The sequence below is a fragment of the Bos javanicus genome, chromosome 8, assembly GCF_032452875.1.
Source record: "Bos javanicus breed banteng chromosome 8, ARS-OSU_banteng_1.0, whole genome shotgun sequence".
Taxonomy (NCBI): Eukaryota; Metazoa; Chordata; class Mammalia; order Artiodactyla; family Bovidae; genus Bos; species Bos javanicus.
The window spans coordinates 19530680-19548008 of NC_083875.1; positions in this window are offsets into that span (position 1 = coordinate 19530680).

Here is a 17329-nt window from a genome sequence, read left to right on the forward strand (position 1 = left end):
ACAGATTACCAAATTCCTACATTCTACCATGCTTTAATTAAAAGAAATATATGTCATGTGCTGGATAATTATGGAAGCTACATGAAACATAAATATTGTGGCCTGTTACTCTTCTTAATGACCTCTGGTTTTTTGGTTCAATGCCAAAAAGAAACATTTACTAAGTTATACAGTATACCTTTAAGAGGTCTGTGGGATCAATTCATTGTTCTGCTTGCAAATTCTTACATAAATTCTACCCCTGAAATCCTTTATTAAAACTGACTCTTAAAGAGGGGATGTATGTATTCCTATGGCTGATTCATGTTGAGGTTTGACAGAAAAAAAAAAAAAAACCAAAATTCTGTAAAGCAATTTTCCTTCAATTAAAAAATTAATTAATAAAAAACTGACTCCTAATGTGAAGTTCTCATGAATACAATTTGTGATTCCTGTTATATACGTTGTTGATGGTTATATATTCTGTATTTCAAGCAACACACATTCAGTAAATTTCAAACCATCCATTGGCTAAAAAAACTGTAGCTATACATATTGAAGTTGGTAGAGAAATTTGTTTAGATATAATAATGCATAATTAATCTCAGTTTTGGATAGAGTTGCAAGTTCTCCATCTAAATCTATGGGTATTTTCTAGGGCTTATATAATCATTCACAGTATTAGGCTGAAACATAGTCAGGGCCATTTTTGTAGGTCAAAAGTGGTCAAATTTGATAAACCTATACAGTTCAAATTAACATAAGACAATTTTAATTACCATCTTTTGCCAATACGGAGATCATGCTTCTGTTAATGATTTCCAAAACTGTTACACAGGTATCTTTTTACTGCTATTGCTTTTAATATAAAAGATGCACAGTGAATATCTTGGTTACTAATATTTTATTCCTGTAATATTTCTGATTATAAAATCTTAATGTGAACTGAATAAAAAATGAATTTATACTTGCTAAAGAGTGGTGTTTAAAGGCTTAAAATATATATTTCAAGTGATTTTCAAATTTCTATGTAGGAATAAAAATGTTACAATAACCAAGATAATTTAGGAGAGAAAAATGAGCAGGCAGTCCTTGCTGTAATTCCAAGTTATAATAAATAATCCATTTTTCTAGGCTGAACAATAAAGAAAGACTGCCTGGGTTTTCTTCCATCTTTGTTATTTCATAGATATGTTGCACTAGATGTGATACTTTTAATATTAATCCCGACCTCTAAAGCTCATTTTAAGGATTAAATATATCAATCCATTTAATGTATATCAAAGTCTCTTAGGCATAGACAGAACTCAATAAAGGTCAGTTATTGTTATTTTAGGTGCATATTCAGTATTTAGAAGTGAGACAGCATGGATTTGCATTGTGACATTGATACTGACTCAATTGTCTCATTACAAATATGTAGTTTTTAAAAGAAGTACTTATTTCATCAGTTGTTATGGGTTTAAATGAGTTGATGAACATAAATTACTGAAGATCCTGGCCTTTGAGTCTTAAAACTGACAAACTATTCTTTTATATGTATATAGTTTATATAAATTTTAAGAAAATTACTGCAATTCAGGCCATGAAGACTATGTAATATATAACTCCACTCCATCCCCAGCTTCTAAGCAGGTTTAAACACAAATATCTCCAAAAATGGATACATTCTCCACTGCATAAATCTCTGGGAAAAATATGAAACAAAATTAACATTCATTTATGGAACACAGAAGTTACTTTTTAGGGTATGGGGTTAGGTGTGTAAGATACACGCAATAACAAAATAAAGGTTATTGGAGATACATTGCTTCATTTCCATTATTGTTCCCGTCTTTCAGAGAGACCAGCTAGGTCTACTGATTACTCTGAGTCTGGGCCTCTTTTGGCCCCAAAGCAAATTCTTGACCATCCTGGACTTTATGTCCTCTGTAAAATCTTACTGGTTCCACTGGACACATGCTATATAGTCTGACCACTTGTTCTATCATGGTAATGAACCTCAAGAACAGACTATGGCAACAAGTGAGAAGTAGGAGAAAGAAGATATGTGGGAATGTGGCCAGAAAGGGGCAGTGTCATAATTTTTCAGTTAACAAAAATAGTTTATCACAGTTTTTAGTATAGGTAATAATTTTTATGTGGATAAATAATACTAATTTGTAAAATTTTAGGGTTACATTTTCTATATTGAAGTTGGTTAGATCAATAACTAGGATTTCTCAATGGCTTAGCAGATATAGAATATGCCTGCAATACAGGAGACACAAGAGATGCGGGTTCTATCCCTGGGCTGGCAAGATCCCCTGGAGAAGGAAATGGCTTGGTTTTTGCTCTTTTTCAATGATTAATCAGTAAAAATAAAATTTTCCCTTTTGTTTATATAATTTTGAAGGAATGTCAATCCAGATTTTTATAAAATATCTATAAATATGTAAGCGAAGGCAATCTGATTAAGGAAAAGATAGCTTGTTTCATACAATTGGCAATTTCATTATCTAATTTACAGAATACTCAACAGCCTCTATTTTGTATGTAAAGCACTAAGGATCTTGGCTACTTCACTAAATAGGCAATATGATGGCTTATTTTAAATGAAATTAAGAAATTTCATTTGCTTCTTGTGCAAAATCAGCACTATTTTTGCTTTAAAAATGTACTGAAAGTATTTTAGAACGCTATAAATCTTTGGAAAAATACCTTAAAGGAAACATAAGACTATTTCAGTCAAATCAAGCTAAAAATATTCATTCTTTGTAGAGTAATAACTTTGATTTATTTCATTCTTTTTTCCATGTAATAACCTTTAGGAAGTCATGATAATCAATTTCTCTGATGATATAAATTCCTATAGTAGATCAGCTTCCATTATATTAGACATAATGCAAGTATTTGCATATTGCTATTACTACTCTCATATACACAAGGATATAAATGTGGAATAATAGTATACACTCTCCACTTTTATGCCACTAAAGAAGTTCTATGTGTTGGGATATATACTTTCAGGGCCCAGTATAGACAAAGCAAACATTTTCTAACATATTTTTGTGTGAACTCTAGATGTCTGGATTTCTGAATTATAAATGAGAATTAATAAGTCTGCACAGTCTTTTTGATGTTATAATAACAGATCTTTTGATATATTTATAATATTCAAAGGTTTTATTCAAACAGAGAAAAGTCGAATGGTAGTTATCCTATAAACCACATGTAAGTTAGCAAATGAATAAATAAATACACTTTGAACCAGTATTGCTACTTCAGGAATTTCTCAAAAGAAGTTAGAGATGTGGATGAAAAAAAAGCCTTTGGTAGATATCCCAGCTTTATTTACACTTGCAAATGATAAAAAACACTATGGAATTTGTGCACTAGTAATGGGAAGTTTCAAAAATAAAATATAACATACTTCTATGTTGGAATACTAAAAATAGTGGTGTCTAAGTGTATTGATAGACAATATAGTGTCTAGCTGGAAAAAAAGGCAGAGAGAGTGGTTTGTACAATATAGTGTAGCTGAAAAACAAAACAAAACAAAAAAGCAGAGTTAGAGTGGTTTGTACAATTGATGACAAGAGAAAAAGATATACAAACACAGAGAATATTAACCTTGTTCAGAGAAAAATGTTAATATTTGTTATTCCTCTGTCAGATGGATTACATAGGATTTTTCTTTTTCTTTTGTTCTCTTTTGTACTGCATTTCGGGATGTATATACTCTTTAAGATTTTTCATAGACAGGATTAGACAATCTACCCTGAGTTAGCCACATAAGACAACTACAATAAATTTGATGTATTGCCATCATAAAACATTTGCTGAGAGCTTTAAATATGAAAGATATTAAAACTAGACAGTCATAATTGCTCAGTTTTTCAGTTCCAGTCCTTGTATAGCTAATGAAAGAGGAATCAAGGCATGAAAAGTAGTGATGTATTACTTTACCTATTTATCTATCTATATTGCAAGTAGGGGACTAAATAATATTCCCTTAAATAAGACTGTTTTATGATAAACTACCAGTTTGACTGTAAACCTATAACATCAGTGTTAGAACTCTTACCCATAAGTTACTATTATTGTCCACTTTATTGATTTTTGACTGTCATATGATTATAATACAATGTTGAGAAGATACTGCTTTTCAACCAAGTTTGATCACATTGAACAATTTTAACTGCCCAAAAGATGAAATCCTTTAAACTGAATCAATCATGTGTACTCTGAGTGATCCACAAGGAAACTGCCACATTTTACTGCTGCTGAAATCTATAGTCAGTCTCAAAATTTCCTTCAAGAAACTGAATTATCAGCAAGGTAGCAGGATACAAGATTAACATATAGAAATGTGTTGCATTTCTTTATACTAACTGGTGGCTCAATGGTAAAGAATCTGCCTGCAATTCAGGAGACCCTGGTTTGGTCCCTGGGTCAGGAAGATCTCCTGGAGAAGGGAATGGCTACCCACTCCAGTATTCTTGCCTGGAGAATTCCATGGACAGAGGAGTCTGGTGGGCTACAGTCAATGGGGTTGCCAAGAGTCAGACATGACTGAGTGACTAACACTTTCACTTTCTTTATACCAACAATGAAATATCAGAAAGGGAATGTTAAAATATATATCCCTTTTAAAATCACAACACCCAAAATAAGACACTTAGGAATAAAACTGTCCAAGGAGGTGAAAGGCTTATACACTAAGAATTATAAAACATTAACAAAGGATATTGAAGATGATTCAAATAAATGGAAATATATCCTATGCTTTTGGATTAGAAAAATTAGTATTATTAAAATGTCTATTCTACCCAAAGCAATATACAGATTTAATGTGATCCCTATAAAATTACCTATGACATTTTCCACAGCACTAGAATAAATAATCCTAAAATTCATACGGAACCATAAAAGACACAGAATTGCCAAAACAACACTGAAGAAAAAGAACAAAGCAGGAGGCATAACCCTCCCAGACTTCAGACAGTACTACAAAGCTACAGTAATCAAAACAGCATGGTACTGGTGCAAAAACATACATGTGAATTGATGGAGCAGAATAGAGAGTCCAGAAACAAACCAACACACCTATGGCCAATTAATCTTCCACAAAGGAGGCAAAGTTATATAATGGCAAGACAGCGTTCTCTTCAGCAGGTAGTGCTGGGAAAGCTAGACAGCCACATGTAAATCAATGAAGTTAGAATACACCCTCTCACCATATATGAAAATAAACTCAACATGCCTTGAAGACTTAAACATAAGACATGACAGCATAAAACTCCTAGTAGAGAACATAGGCAACACATTCTCTGACGTAAATTTTTACCAGTGTTTTGTAAGGTCAGTTTCCCAAGGCAATGTAAATAAAAGCAAATAAATTAAAAAAAAAAAAAAGTGACCCAATCAAACTTACAAGCAAAAGAAACCATGGACAAAACAAAAAGACAACCTATAGAATGGTTGCAAATGATGTCACAGACAATGGCTTAATTTTCAAAATATACAAACAGCTCATACAAGTCAATAACAACACAAAAAGCCCTATCCAAAAAATGGGCAGAAGCAATAGACATTTCTCCAAAGAAGAAATACAGAAAGATGCACGAAAATATGCTCCACATCAATAATTATTAGAAAAATGCAAATCAAAACCACAATGAGGTACCAACTCACAGCAGTCAGAAAGGCCATCATTAAAAAGTCCACAAATAACAAAGGCTAGAAAGGGTATTGACATTGTTGGTAGGAATATAAGTTGATGCAGCCACTGTGGAAAACATCATGGAGGTTCCTAGGAAAATAAAAATAGAATTACTATACAATGCAGGGATCTCACTCCTGGGCACATATTGAGACAAAACTCTAGTTCAAAAAGATGCATGCATCCTTATGCTTATAGCAGCACTATTCACAATGACCAAGACGCAGAAACAACCTAAATGTCCATCAACAGATGTTTGGATAAAAAAAGACATGGTATAGTTTTACAGCAGAGTACTACTCAGCCATGAAAAATAATGCCATTGGCAACAACATGGATGAAATTAGGGATAATAATAATAAGTGAAGTAAATCAGGAAGAAAAAGGCAAATACCCTCTGATATCACTTATGTATAGAATCTCAAAGATAACACAAGTGAATCTATCACTGAAACAGAAACAGAATCACAGACATAGAAAACAGACTGTTGGTTTCCAGGAGAAGAGACTGGGAGAAGGATGGAGGGAGAGTTTGGGGTTAACAGATATTAGCTTTTATATACAGTAGGGGTAAACAATAAGGTCCCAAGTATAGCCCAGAGAACTATATTCAATTTTCTGTGATTAAACCATAATGGAAAAGAATATTTAAAAGTGTATATATGTGTATAACTGAATCACTTTGTTGTACATCAACAACACTGTAAATCAACTATACTTCACTGAGAAATCAGAAAAGAAAATGAATTATTCTTGGGTTTCCTGTATATATATTCCAAATCATAACTCTATTCAAAATTTTCCCCTTCGATCAAATAAAGCCATTCTTAACTGTACTATAGCTTTGGTTTCCTCAATTGTGTAAATGAGGGCTCAGCAAACATTTTCTTTAAAGGGTTAAATATAAGATATTTACCCAGGTGATTTCTTTTCAACAATTCAACTCTGCTACTGAAATATAAAAGCAGCCATAAACAATGAGCCTGCTATGTTACAATAAAACTTTATTTACAAAATAGGGAGCAGGCTGGATTTGACTTGTGGGCTATAGATTGCTGACCCAATCTGGACACATGATTCAATTGTCAACTTTGTAACATTTGCTTAAATTTAATTTTGAACTAAAATAGTACAGGTTCCTAAATAAAGCTGATGGGACATTATGAACATTACAGAGCAGAATTACACAATTCTATGCAGGCATGGATGTTAATTCATAATTGTCCTGAATTTTGTACAGAGCACAGTGATGAATCAGACAAATTTGATGAAGGCTCACTTTCTTCCCCTAACCAGTTCCAACATATATACATTATAAGCTGAAGGAAGATTATTTGACATCTCTCATGTGTCAGATATATTTTCTCATTTCAATCTTAACACCAATGCTGAGATATATTTTTATTGTTCTCATCTTTTTTTGATGCTTTTTAACTGTGGTGTTGGAAAGGACTCAGGAGTCCCTTGGACTGCAAGGAGATCAAACCAGTCAATCCTAAAGAAAATCAATCCTGAATATTCACTGGAAGGACTGATGCTGAGGCTGAAGGTCCAATACATTGGCCACTCGATGCAAAGAACTGACTCATTGGAAAAGGCCCCGATGCTGGGAACGATTGAAGGCAGAAGGAGAAGGGGACAACAGAGGATGAGATGGTTGGATGGCATCGCCGACTTGATGGACGTGAGTTTGAGCAAGCTCCTGGAGTTGGTGAGGGACAGGGAAGACTGGGGTGCTGCAGTCCATGGTGTTGCAAAGAGTCAGACATGACTGAGCAACTGAACTGAACTGAACTGTTCTCATCGTATTGATGAATAACTGAAGTTCAATGAAGTTAAGCAATTCATAAAATGGGATAGCAAATGTCAGATATACAGTCAACAAAAGGTATTTATTGCAGTATTATAGGAGAGAACTGATCCTCAGGTTGAGTCTGTTTGAACCCTCTGACTTTGGTTCATGAAATGGACAATTTTATACAGTTGAAGACATAATTGTTTCAATACATCATAAATTACATGAATTAATGAAATGTTAAAACATTTTTCTTTAGATTATTTCTGTGATTAAGTAATAAAAACTGAAACTTGTCCAGCTACCTTATTCAACAGCTAAATATCTGCAGTGACATGGTAAATATCTTAAATTTCAAGTTTGAGATATACATGTATCTTATATGTACAAAGTACAATATATCTTTATTCTTAACGTCAAAATATTCATATACTTCCCATCGGTATAAGAATTTTCTTTGAACTAAGAATAAAAGAGGATTTTTTGCCTGTTCTTAGAACTTTTCAGTCACTGAATTTTATAAAATGAATTTTGTAACTGTGTTGCTGCTTAACATTTTGTGGGGAGTGGGGAAGGTGCTGACTGCCATTCTAATTCTTTTACCCAGTTTTTTTTTCAAGGCCGACTAGAAATTTCAAATAACATAAAACCTAAATATTAGAAATATTGTGTGTTCATTTTGTGTAGCAAAACTCTATAGTTTAGTGGCCTTTTGTATTAACTAAGTTTCAGAGGACATCCCAAGAAGGCTATATGTTATTGATAAGGTATCAGCTATGAGAAAAGGAGTACATTCAGCTCTTATATCAGCTCCTATACTAGCCTTGACTCCTATTTACTTATTCATTCAATGCACAATCATTGAGCCCCTGTTCTTGGCTAGACACTAAATCTTAATTTATTTTCACTTAATAACATGTGAAGTTCAAGAGTAGGAATTTTCAAGGGATGTAACAGAAGGCACAAAGAAGACTTTAATTTAGACCAGTATATCAGGGACAGTTTACTAGACGAAATGCTGCTGGAGTTCCCTGAATCAATGAGCAGGTTATTGAGAAGTGGGAAACTGGGAAAAGGAATTGCAAAGGGAGCAGAAATGCCCAGGAGTATGTCAAGGATTTCCCCTCATTCCCTAAGAACAGAGATGTGGACCCAGAGGAAGGGTTGCGGAGAAAAGGTGTTTTTAGTTCTTAAGGTGTGTGGGTGAAGTAGCAATGGGTGGTGCTGATTCTGTATCAGTCACAAAGGTAGGCTGAGATTCTAATGGCAAAACAGACAAATTGTGGAAAGGAACATATGCTCTTTGCAGAAATAGATGAAGTTCTAGCAAATCATGGATTCCATGGTCTAGACAAATTGCATGTATGTACATTCCATCACAGATCCCAGATATCAACTCTGCTTCTATTGAAGAGTTAAGTAACTTTAGGTCTGAGAACAGTGAAAGTTGCACAATGTGGCCTTTTCAATTTTACTTTACTGTTAACATTTATAATTTACCTATAATATTTTAAGAGGTACACTTATTACTGATGCCATCTTCACATGGAATTTCTGTGAAGAAAACACAAATTTAGGATGCAGTGCAAACTTTCTGACACTAAATCTTCCTGTAATGACTAAATTAATGGTGGAGGTGAAGGAGTCAAAGATATTTATGACCCTGGCTTAACACCTTCCTCAAATTTAGTATATCACAGTATTTGGGCATAATAATTTTATGTGTTACTAGTTCATTATATGGTACCTAGTTTAATCCTTCTAGAAATCCTATGTGGCAGAAGAAAGCATATGTACTTTACTGATTAAGAAACAGACTCAAAGATTTAGTAAACTCTCTAGCCTGAACTGACTCACTGGAAAAGACCCTGATGCTGGGAAAGTTTGAAGGAAGGAGGAAAAGGGGACAACAGAGGATGAGATGCTCTGTTGGATGGCATCACTGACTCGATGGACATGAGTTTGAGCAGGCTCTGAGAGTTGGTGATCCACAGGGAAGCCTGGCATGATGCAGTCCATGGAGTCTCAAAGAGTCAGACATAACTGAGCGACTGAACTGTTAAGTGATATTCAAGATGGTAAAGAATCTGCCTGCAATGCAGAAGACCCAGGCTCTATCCCTGCTTCAGGAAGATCTGGAGAAGGGGAATGGCAACCCACTCCAGTATTTTGCCTGGAGCATCCCATGGACAGAGGAGCCTGGTGGGCTATAGTCCATGGGGTCACAAAGAGTCAGACATGACAGAGTGACTAACACTAGCCTTTTACAGTTAACAAATGGTTAAACAATATTCAAACTCTCTTATCTTTTTGCTATCCCTTACTATAATATCTTAGCACAGATAAACTCCAGGGTAGAAATAGGAGTCACAAAGATATTTTCCTACAGGCATTAGGTATAAATCCAATTTTCTTCATATTTAGGAAATATTCAGTTTGCCTAAAATTAGTATATTTTGGATGTTTACAGTGAAACAAAAGTAAATAAATAACAAAATAAAATACAATTTTTTTACATTGATATTTCAAGTTAAGAGTACTTCAAAACCACTATTTTAACAGTTCTTTAGTTGTTTTATGTACACATATTAGAATAATCTGTATGTGGCAGCTTGGATCTAATCATAGCAAATAAGCAAATGTGGCATTTCTGTAAACTACTCTGCAATTGAGTGTACTTGCTATTCATTGGTAGATTCACTCTCTATAACCATGTATTATAATAAGAATAAAATGGATGGTTCCAAATTCTACCATTGGTAAGGATAAGGCTTACTACATTCTGCTTCCTAGATGAGAACTGGTTTAAGTCTTGATGAGAGTGAGCTTGCAGTTCGGAGGTCTCAGTTTCTCTAGCTATGAGGAGTCAGGAGAAATAGGAAATAATGATTCCTATAATAATGAGCCCAAATCATCTTCCTACTATATTTTTACTGGAAACTTATTTTTAAAAGTTCAGATTCAAAACGATGTGACCTTAAATAATGCTCATTTTTAAATGGACTGTCAGTCATTACAGAATCTGAGAAGACAGTTGCAAAGATTGTGACAGACCTAGTATAGTTTTAATTATTTTGGACAGAAGGAAAAAATGAGAACTGACTCAGTTTTCACTTCTCCTGTTGTAACAGCACATGTGCAGGGTAATTTTTTTATACAGAGTTTTGCTCTTCTGTAGAAATATTAAGACCTGCTACCTTTATACTTTATTTTCATGCTTCTAGGGTTTGCTATAGAACTTTAATGTCCGTGCTTTCGTTTCACAGGATTAAATATTAAACAATATCACTAACTAGATATGGTACATTTACTTTCCAAGTAATTGGATTGTAGATGAGCCTGCTGCTACTGTTCATTAGTCTGTAACTTCATAAGACTTTAACTTTATTCTCCTTTTACAGCACTGCAATGTGGAAACTTTCCACAGAGCAGAGCAAAGCTGAAAATGGTTGGCTAAGGCTTGACATTGCCTTTGGGATACATTATCATGCTTGCCAACAAGGGTGTCAGGCCATCAGTGTTGAACTATAACACACAGCATGCCAAATCCTTCAGAATTCCTCACCTCAACATAGATGTCACTATTAGTAATTTAACCGTAGCTTTACTTTCTTTAAAAAATGAGCTTTAAAGTAATGCATGCTCATTGTAAAAGCTTTGGTAAATTGATCAAATTTTTTAAATCACCTATGATTTCTCTACTCAGAGATAAGACTGCAAACATTTTCCTGCTTATGTACATGTTAAAAGTTTATACATATAAAATCTGTTCTTTTAACATTATATATTGAGCATTTTCCCTATTTTAAAACTCTTCCAAGTATATTTTAAAAGAGCTGCTTATTCTTTATTCTTATGGCTGCACTGAGAAATGGGTAAGCATCCATTGCCAGACATTTGGACTGCTTCCAATTGTTTGCTGCCATAAATAATGACATGGTAAAAATCTTTGTGCATAAATCTTTGTTTTCATTTCTGATAATTTCTTTAGGACAGAGTCCCAGAAGTGGAATTGCTGAGTCAATGAGAATGAATATGTTTTAAGTTTGGGTATCATTCCAAACGTGCTTTCCTAAAAGCCTTTATGATCATATTTGTACACCTCTCATGAGTTTATGATTATGCCTCTCATACACCCTATCTGATTTGTAACTTGAAAAGCACTTTAATTAACTGCCTACTACTAGTCTAATATTTGAATAAGTTATGATACCATCACTAGATGGAATAATATGCATTTCATTAAAATTAAAATTATGCATATTATGTTGTTGCATTAACCTTATTGATGATATGCTATTAAGCAAAACACATGATATAAAATTAAATAACTCCATCATTGCAAATATGTATGCATATGGAAATTATTCAACAAAGATGATAACCAATAAAAATAAAACCTAATAATAGGAGAGTACCTTAAAAGGAGATAACTTACTATATAGTAATACAAAACAATGTAACACTAAGTGCTTAGAATTCATTATTCCATTCCATTTTATAATAACCATGGAAAGAGTTCCTGAAGCTTGAAGATTTTATGCAATGGTCTAATAATCATACAGGAATACAGTACTGTTTTGGAATTTAAACCCAGGTTTCTGACTTCAAATCCACATTTAGGAATGTAAGCTTACATTTGAATCCTTTAAATATATTTCTAGTCCCTAAACTTTATAAGATGCTGTTGTATATTCTTTATGGTAGAATAATATAAAATGTTGTATTTAATAGAAACCACAGATGGTGACTGCAGCCATGAAATTAAAAGACGCTTACTCCTTGGACGGAAAGTTATGACCAACCTAGATAGCATATTCAAAAGCAGAGACATTACTTTGAAAACAAAGGTTTGTCTAGTCAAGGCTATGGTTTTTCCTGTGGTCATGTATGGATGTGAGAATTGGACTGTGAAGAAGGCTGAGCGCAGAAGAATTGATGCTTTTGAACTGTGGTATTGGAGAAGACTGTTGAGAGTCCCTTGGACTGCAAGGAGATCCAACCAGTCCATTCTGAAGGAGATCAGCCCTGGGATTTCTTTGGAAGGAATGATGCTAAAGCTGAAACTCCAGTACTTTGGCCACCTCATGCGAAGAGTTGACTCATTGGAAAAGACTCTGATGCTGGGAGGGATTGGGGGCAAGAGGAGAAGGGGACGACAGAGGATGAGATGGCTGGATGGCATCACCGACTTGATGGACGTGAGTCTGAGTGAACTCCAGGAGATGGTGATGGACACGGAGGCCTGGCGTGCTGCGATTCATGGGGTTGCAAAGAGTCGGACACGACTGAGTGACTGAACTGAACTGAACAATGAACAAGCTTATGATTTTATAGAAAATAAATACATTACTAAAAACCAAATAAAAAGGACTTAAGAGACACAATTCTGAATAGGAAAAAAATGTTTCAAAAAATATGAAAAAATAATATTCTACCTAACAATTAATCAGTGAGATGCAAGGAAAACACTAAAATAAAATCCATTCAGCCCAATCTGAGGATGAAGAATAACTGTATATTGCTCAGAATTCACTATTTATATTTTTTATCATGACTCTGATATAAATATTCATTATTATTTTAATATAACAAATGCTTAATTTCTTTTTATTGCCATGAATAAACATATGTATTGTAATAAAGATCTAGGTTGACTCTTCATATAATTCATGACTATTTTTCTTAAACATTCAGTAAATTTAGTATTTTTCATTGCAATGATAAAACACAGTCTTAAGTTCTTACAAGGAATATTTACTGATTGCCTATCAAGTGCTAGGCATTATTGTAATAGATATGGATATACACTGTATCCAACAAACAAAAATACTTGCCCTTTTTAAACTTATATTCTCATATGGAATTCAGATAGCAATCAAGATAAATCATTAAAGTACATATTCTCTTTTATATTGATAAATTATAAGTAAATGCCTAAAATAAGGCAGAAAGAGAGATATGAAATTTTAGAGATGGGATATTGAAGTTTTATGTAAGCCAGCCAGAGAAGGCATCACTGAGAAAGTGACTTTGCTGTACAGACATCAAGGAAATAAAAGAGTTCACTGTGAGGAAATCCATTTCAAGAGCCTTCCAGGCACGGCTAAGCAATGTTGGCAAAGACTCTGTGGTGGAGGACTTATTAGCTGGCTCATAGGAGCATAAAGGCCAAAGTAACTGCAACAGTGTAGTTAGGGAGACACAATAGGAGAAGACCAGAGAATTAATGGGGGCTACATGAGATTTTGTAATTAAGGTGATCATATACCCAATTTTATGCCTGATATTTTGAGAAGGCAATGGCATCCCACTCCTGATTTTCTTGCCTGGAAAACCCCATGGATGGGGGAGCCTGGTGGACTGCTGTGTATGGGGTTGCACAGAGTCGGAAACAACTGAAGCGACTTAGCAGCAGCAGCAGCATGCCTATTATTTAGGGGTGAATATTAAAAATGTGTATTCACTCTCAAAAGTGTCCCAGTTTGGAATAATAAGTCACCATGATTGTAGTAAGAAGTTTGAATTTTACCTTAATAACTTGTCACTGATTGTTTGAATAGATGGATGATATATTTTCTGCTTCACTTGAGTAACACATGTCTACATCAAGACTAGAGGTAAGGAGGTCAAGAGCTGAGGAAAGTATATTTATTATTTAAATTTATCAAAATTTAATTATGTATTTCAAAGCAAAAAAAAAATAGTGTCTGGCCAAGATTATGTATGATGTTTCGATGTCATGAATTTTTAATCCTTTTTAATTTGGAGCAAATTGTCCCTCTTCCTTTTCCTTTCATGACCTTGCAACGTTTTTAAGACCTCACAGTGATTATTTTGTGAAATGTATCTCAATTTAGATTTCTCTAATATTCCCTCTTGTTCATGAGTCATATTGATTATTCTTAGTATTTCATGTCTGGATGTCACAGTATAAATTTATTCCATTGCTGATGGTCTTAACTTTGGTCACTTGAGTTAGTATTTGCCTTGGTTTTGCAACTATAAAATTGTCCTTTCTGTAATAAATATCTTATCAAATAATTTTAACATGCATTGATTAGTTTTGTTTGAATAAATGATACCTTTATGGTTTTCAAGTGGTGATTTTCTAAATCTGTCAATCCTCCTATGTTAAAGGACATTCCATTGTAAGAAAAGTTTTACTTTTATTCCTCCCTTATAGATTTCCATTTTATTCAGAAAGTTATAAAGGTTTACAATCAGATTTTATGTTCAAATGGTTTCAGAGCTGTCTAACAGAAACTCCTTCAAAGTATGTTCTGTTGGTAGGTCTCCCATCATTCTCTGACATGATTTCCCAATTTGACAACATAAGATGTTACATATTTCATCATGTGATTTCTCAGGCCAAGACACTGGACACACACACACACCATATCAACAAATATTGGAAACTATTGGTCTGTATAATCACAAAAGATAGAGGAGTGATAATCCTGGGGATTGAAACATGATGCACATGAATAAGCTGCTTCACATACATAGAGGCTGGGATGGCATCACTCAGTTCATGGAAAAAGAAAAAGTCAGCCATTCGTTTAGATGTTTGGGGTCTCACTGTGCCAAAAATCTGGTTTTTTGGAGGCACATTTTGAGACTTGTGCCAAACAGAAAGTGCTGCTTGCTTCATTCCTCTCTGGCTCTATGCCAGGGAAGACACATTTGAGTTTCAGAATCAAACTCAGAATTTGCATTTTATGGTTTTTCTTATTCTGGCAGAAGATTCATCTCCCTCTGCTCTTCTTTAAGTCCTTTCTCTGTTCTGCTAAGCTCTTGCCTTTATGTGACTCTCAAAACTCTTTTAAGACCCAACTCTCATGTGCAGCTTCCTGTTTTACATAAGTTTTGAACAGATGCTATTTCTGAGTGGGGAAGGAAATATACTGGCATATTGTTTTTGATGGAGAAATTCAAAGGTAATATAGCTAATTCTATATAGCAAAAAGTATAACTTTTTCCTCTAAATTTGCTGAATAATGATATTTATCCTATGACCAGTAACTTTTAACACTATCTTACTTTCTATTGAAAACAGAAGGAGGAGAAAACATAGATTGACTTGTAAGGATAAGGAGGAATTATTAAGTAATAGAGGCCATATTTTCCACATTGTGCCAAAGCATCAGGATGAAAATTTTAAGAAATAATGAAGGAAGAAGGATTTTAAAAAAAAAGAAAGAAAAAAAATACATGAAGGAAGAAATAATTCACTTCTTACCTAAATTATTTTAATAGTAACACTTTTTTCATTATGTCATCTCCACACTTTTATTCCTTTGAAGATTATTTTCTTCTTCACTTTCTGAAAAATCCATGACTACAAAGCTATGTTGATATATACTAGTCCCTAATATAACATTATTATGTGACAGAAATGGGGATAATGATAATAAAATGATATTAGTGCTGATGACTCACACTAAAGTTGATTTTTCATTATCTCCAGTTAGATAAATCACAAAAAAAGCACTTCATGTTTGGCTACTATCTCAAAACATTATAAAATATGCTAAAGTTTAAGTAATCTGAACTGCAGTAACCTCCCAATTAATCCTAACTTTAAAAACACTGTTGTCTGTGTTTAACCCACAAACTTCTGATTTATCTACTAATAACTTATGATAAAATTATTTTTCTCTCCATGATAAATTTAAGAAGCATGATTTTAGTCACTTTAAGATTTCATAAGACGCTTACAGCCCAAGACGTAGCTTAAAATGTTTAATTTTCAGGCTTTCAATCATGTTCAAATATAAAAGAATTGATGTATTTCTTATCCTACACTGAACAAATGTTCACAAAATTTAAATAAGGTGTAATTACCAGTGGAGACAAACAGGTGAAGAAAACAAGGTGCTTTGGTAAGAAACTAAGAGCAAAATAAATTCTGTAGAAAATAATTTATATTGTTGCAAACAAAAATTCTCTCTTGGCAATAGTAAAAATTACTTTCCCTCATGTTAGTCCTCTCAAAAATTTAAAATGATTATAATTTTCCTGGCTATTAAATCCAAGTTGCAATGATGAATCATATTATTTTTAAGTTTCTAGAAGCATACATATTCTATTCCTCGTGATTTATTAAAGTATATTCTTTCAGAAGACAAATTTTTATTTCAGAAAAGAAAAGACTTCATACTTGAAGTGAAAATGGAGGTACATTTAAGAAGACAGATTAAAAAATAGAGTCAAATAAAGCTCATTTTGACTTTGATAAAAGCTAAATTAATTTAAAGATGGGTTATATCCAAGACTTTTGATGCTCACAAATCAAATCAAAGAGCAATAGTCATTTATTATGAATGGCAATACAAATTCCTAATGATATTATGAGAGATTTTTGTATTGTGAAAAACTCTAGTTTGATAAGAATTGTGTATGCTGATGCATTTGTATTTATATATTTATACAGTCATAATTAATGTCTGGTCAAAACTATGGTTTTTCCAGTCATCATGGATGGATGTGAGAGTTGGACTATAAAGAAAGCTGAGCGCCAAAGAATTGATGCTTTGAACTATGGTGTTGGAAAAGACTCTTGAGAGTCCTTTAGATTTCAAGGAGATCCAATCAGTCCATCCTAAAGGAAATCAGTCCTGAATATTCATTGGAAGGACTGATGCTGTAGCTGAAACTCCAATACTTTGGCCACCTAATGTGAAGAACTTACTGATTGGAAAAGACCCTGATGCTGGGAAAGATTGAAGGTGGGAGAAGGGGATGACAGAGGGTGAGAAGGTTGGATGGCGTCACTGACTTGATGGACATGAGTTTGAGTAAGCTCTGGGAGTTGGTGATGGACAGGGGATCCTGGCATACTGGACTCC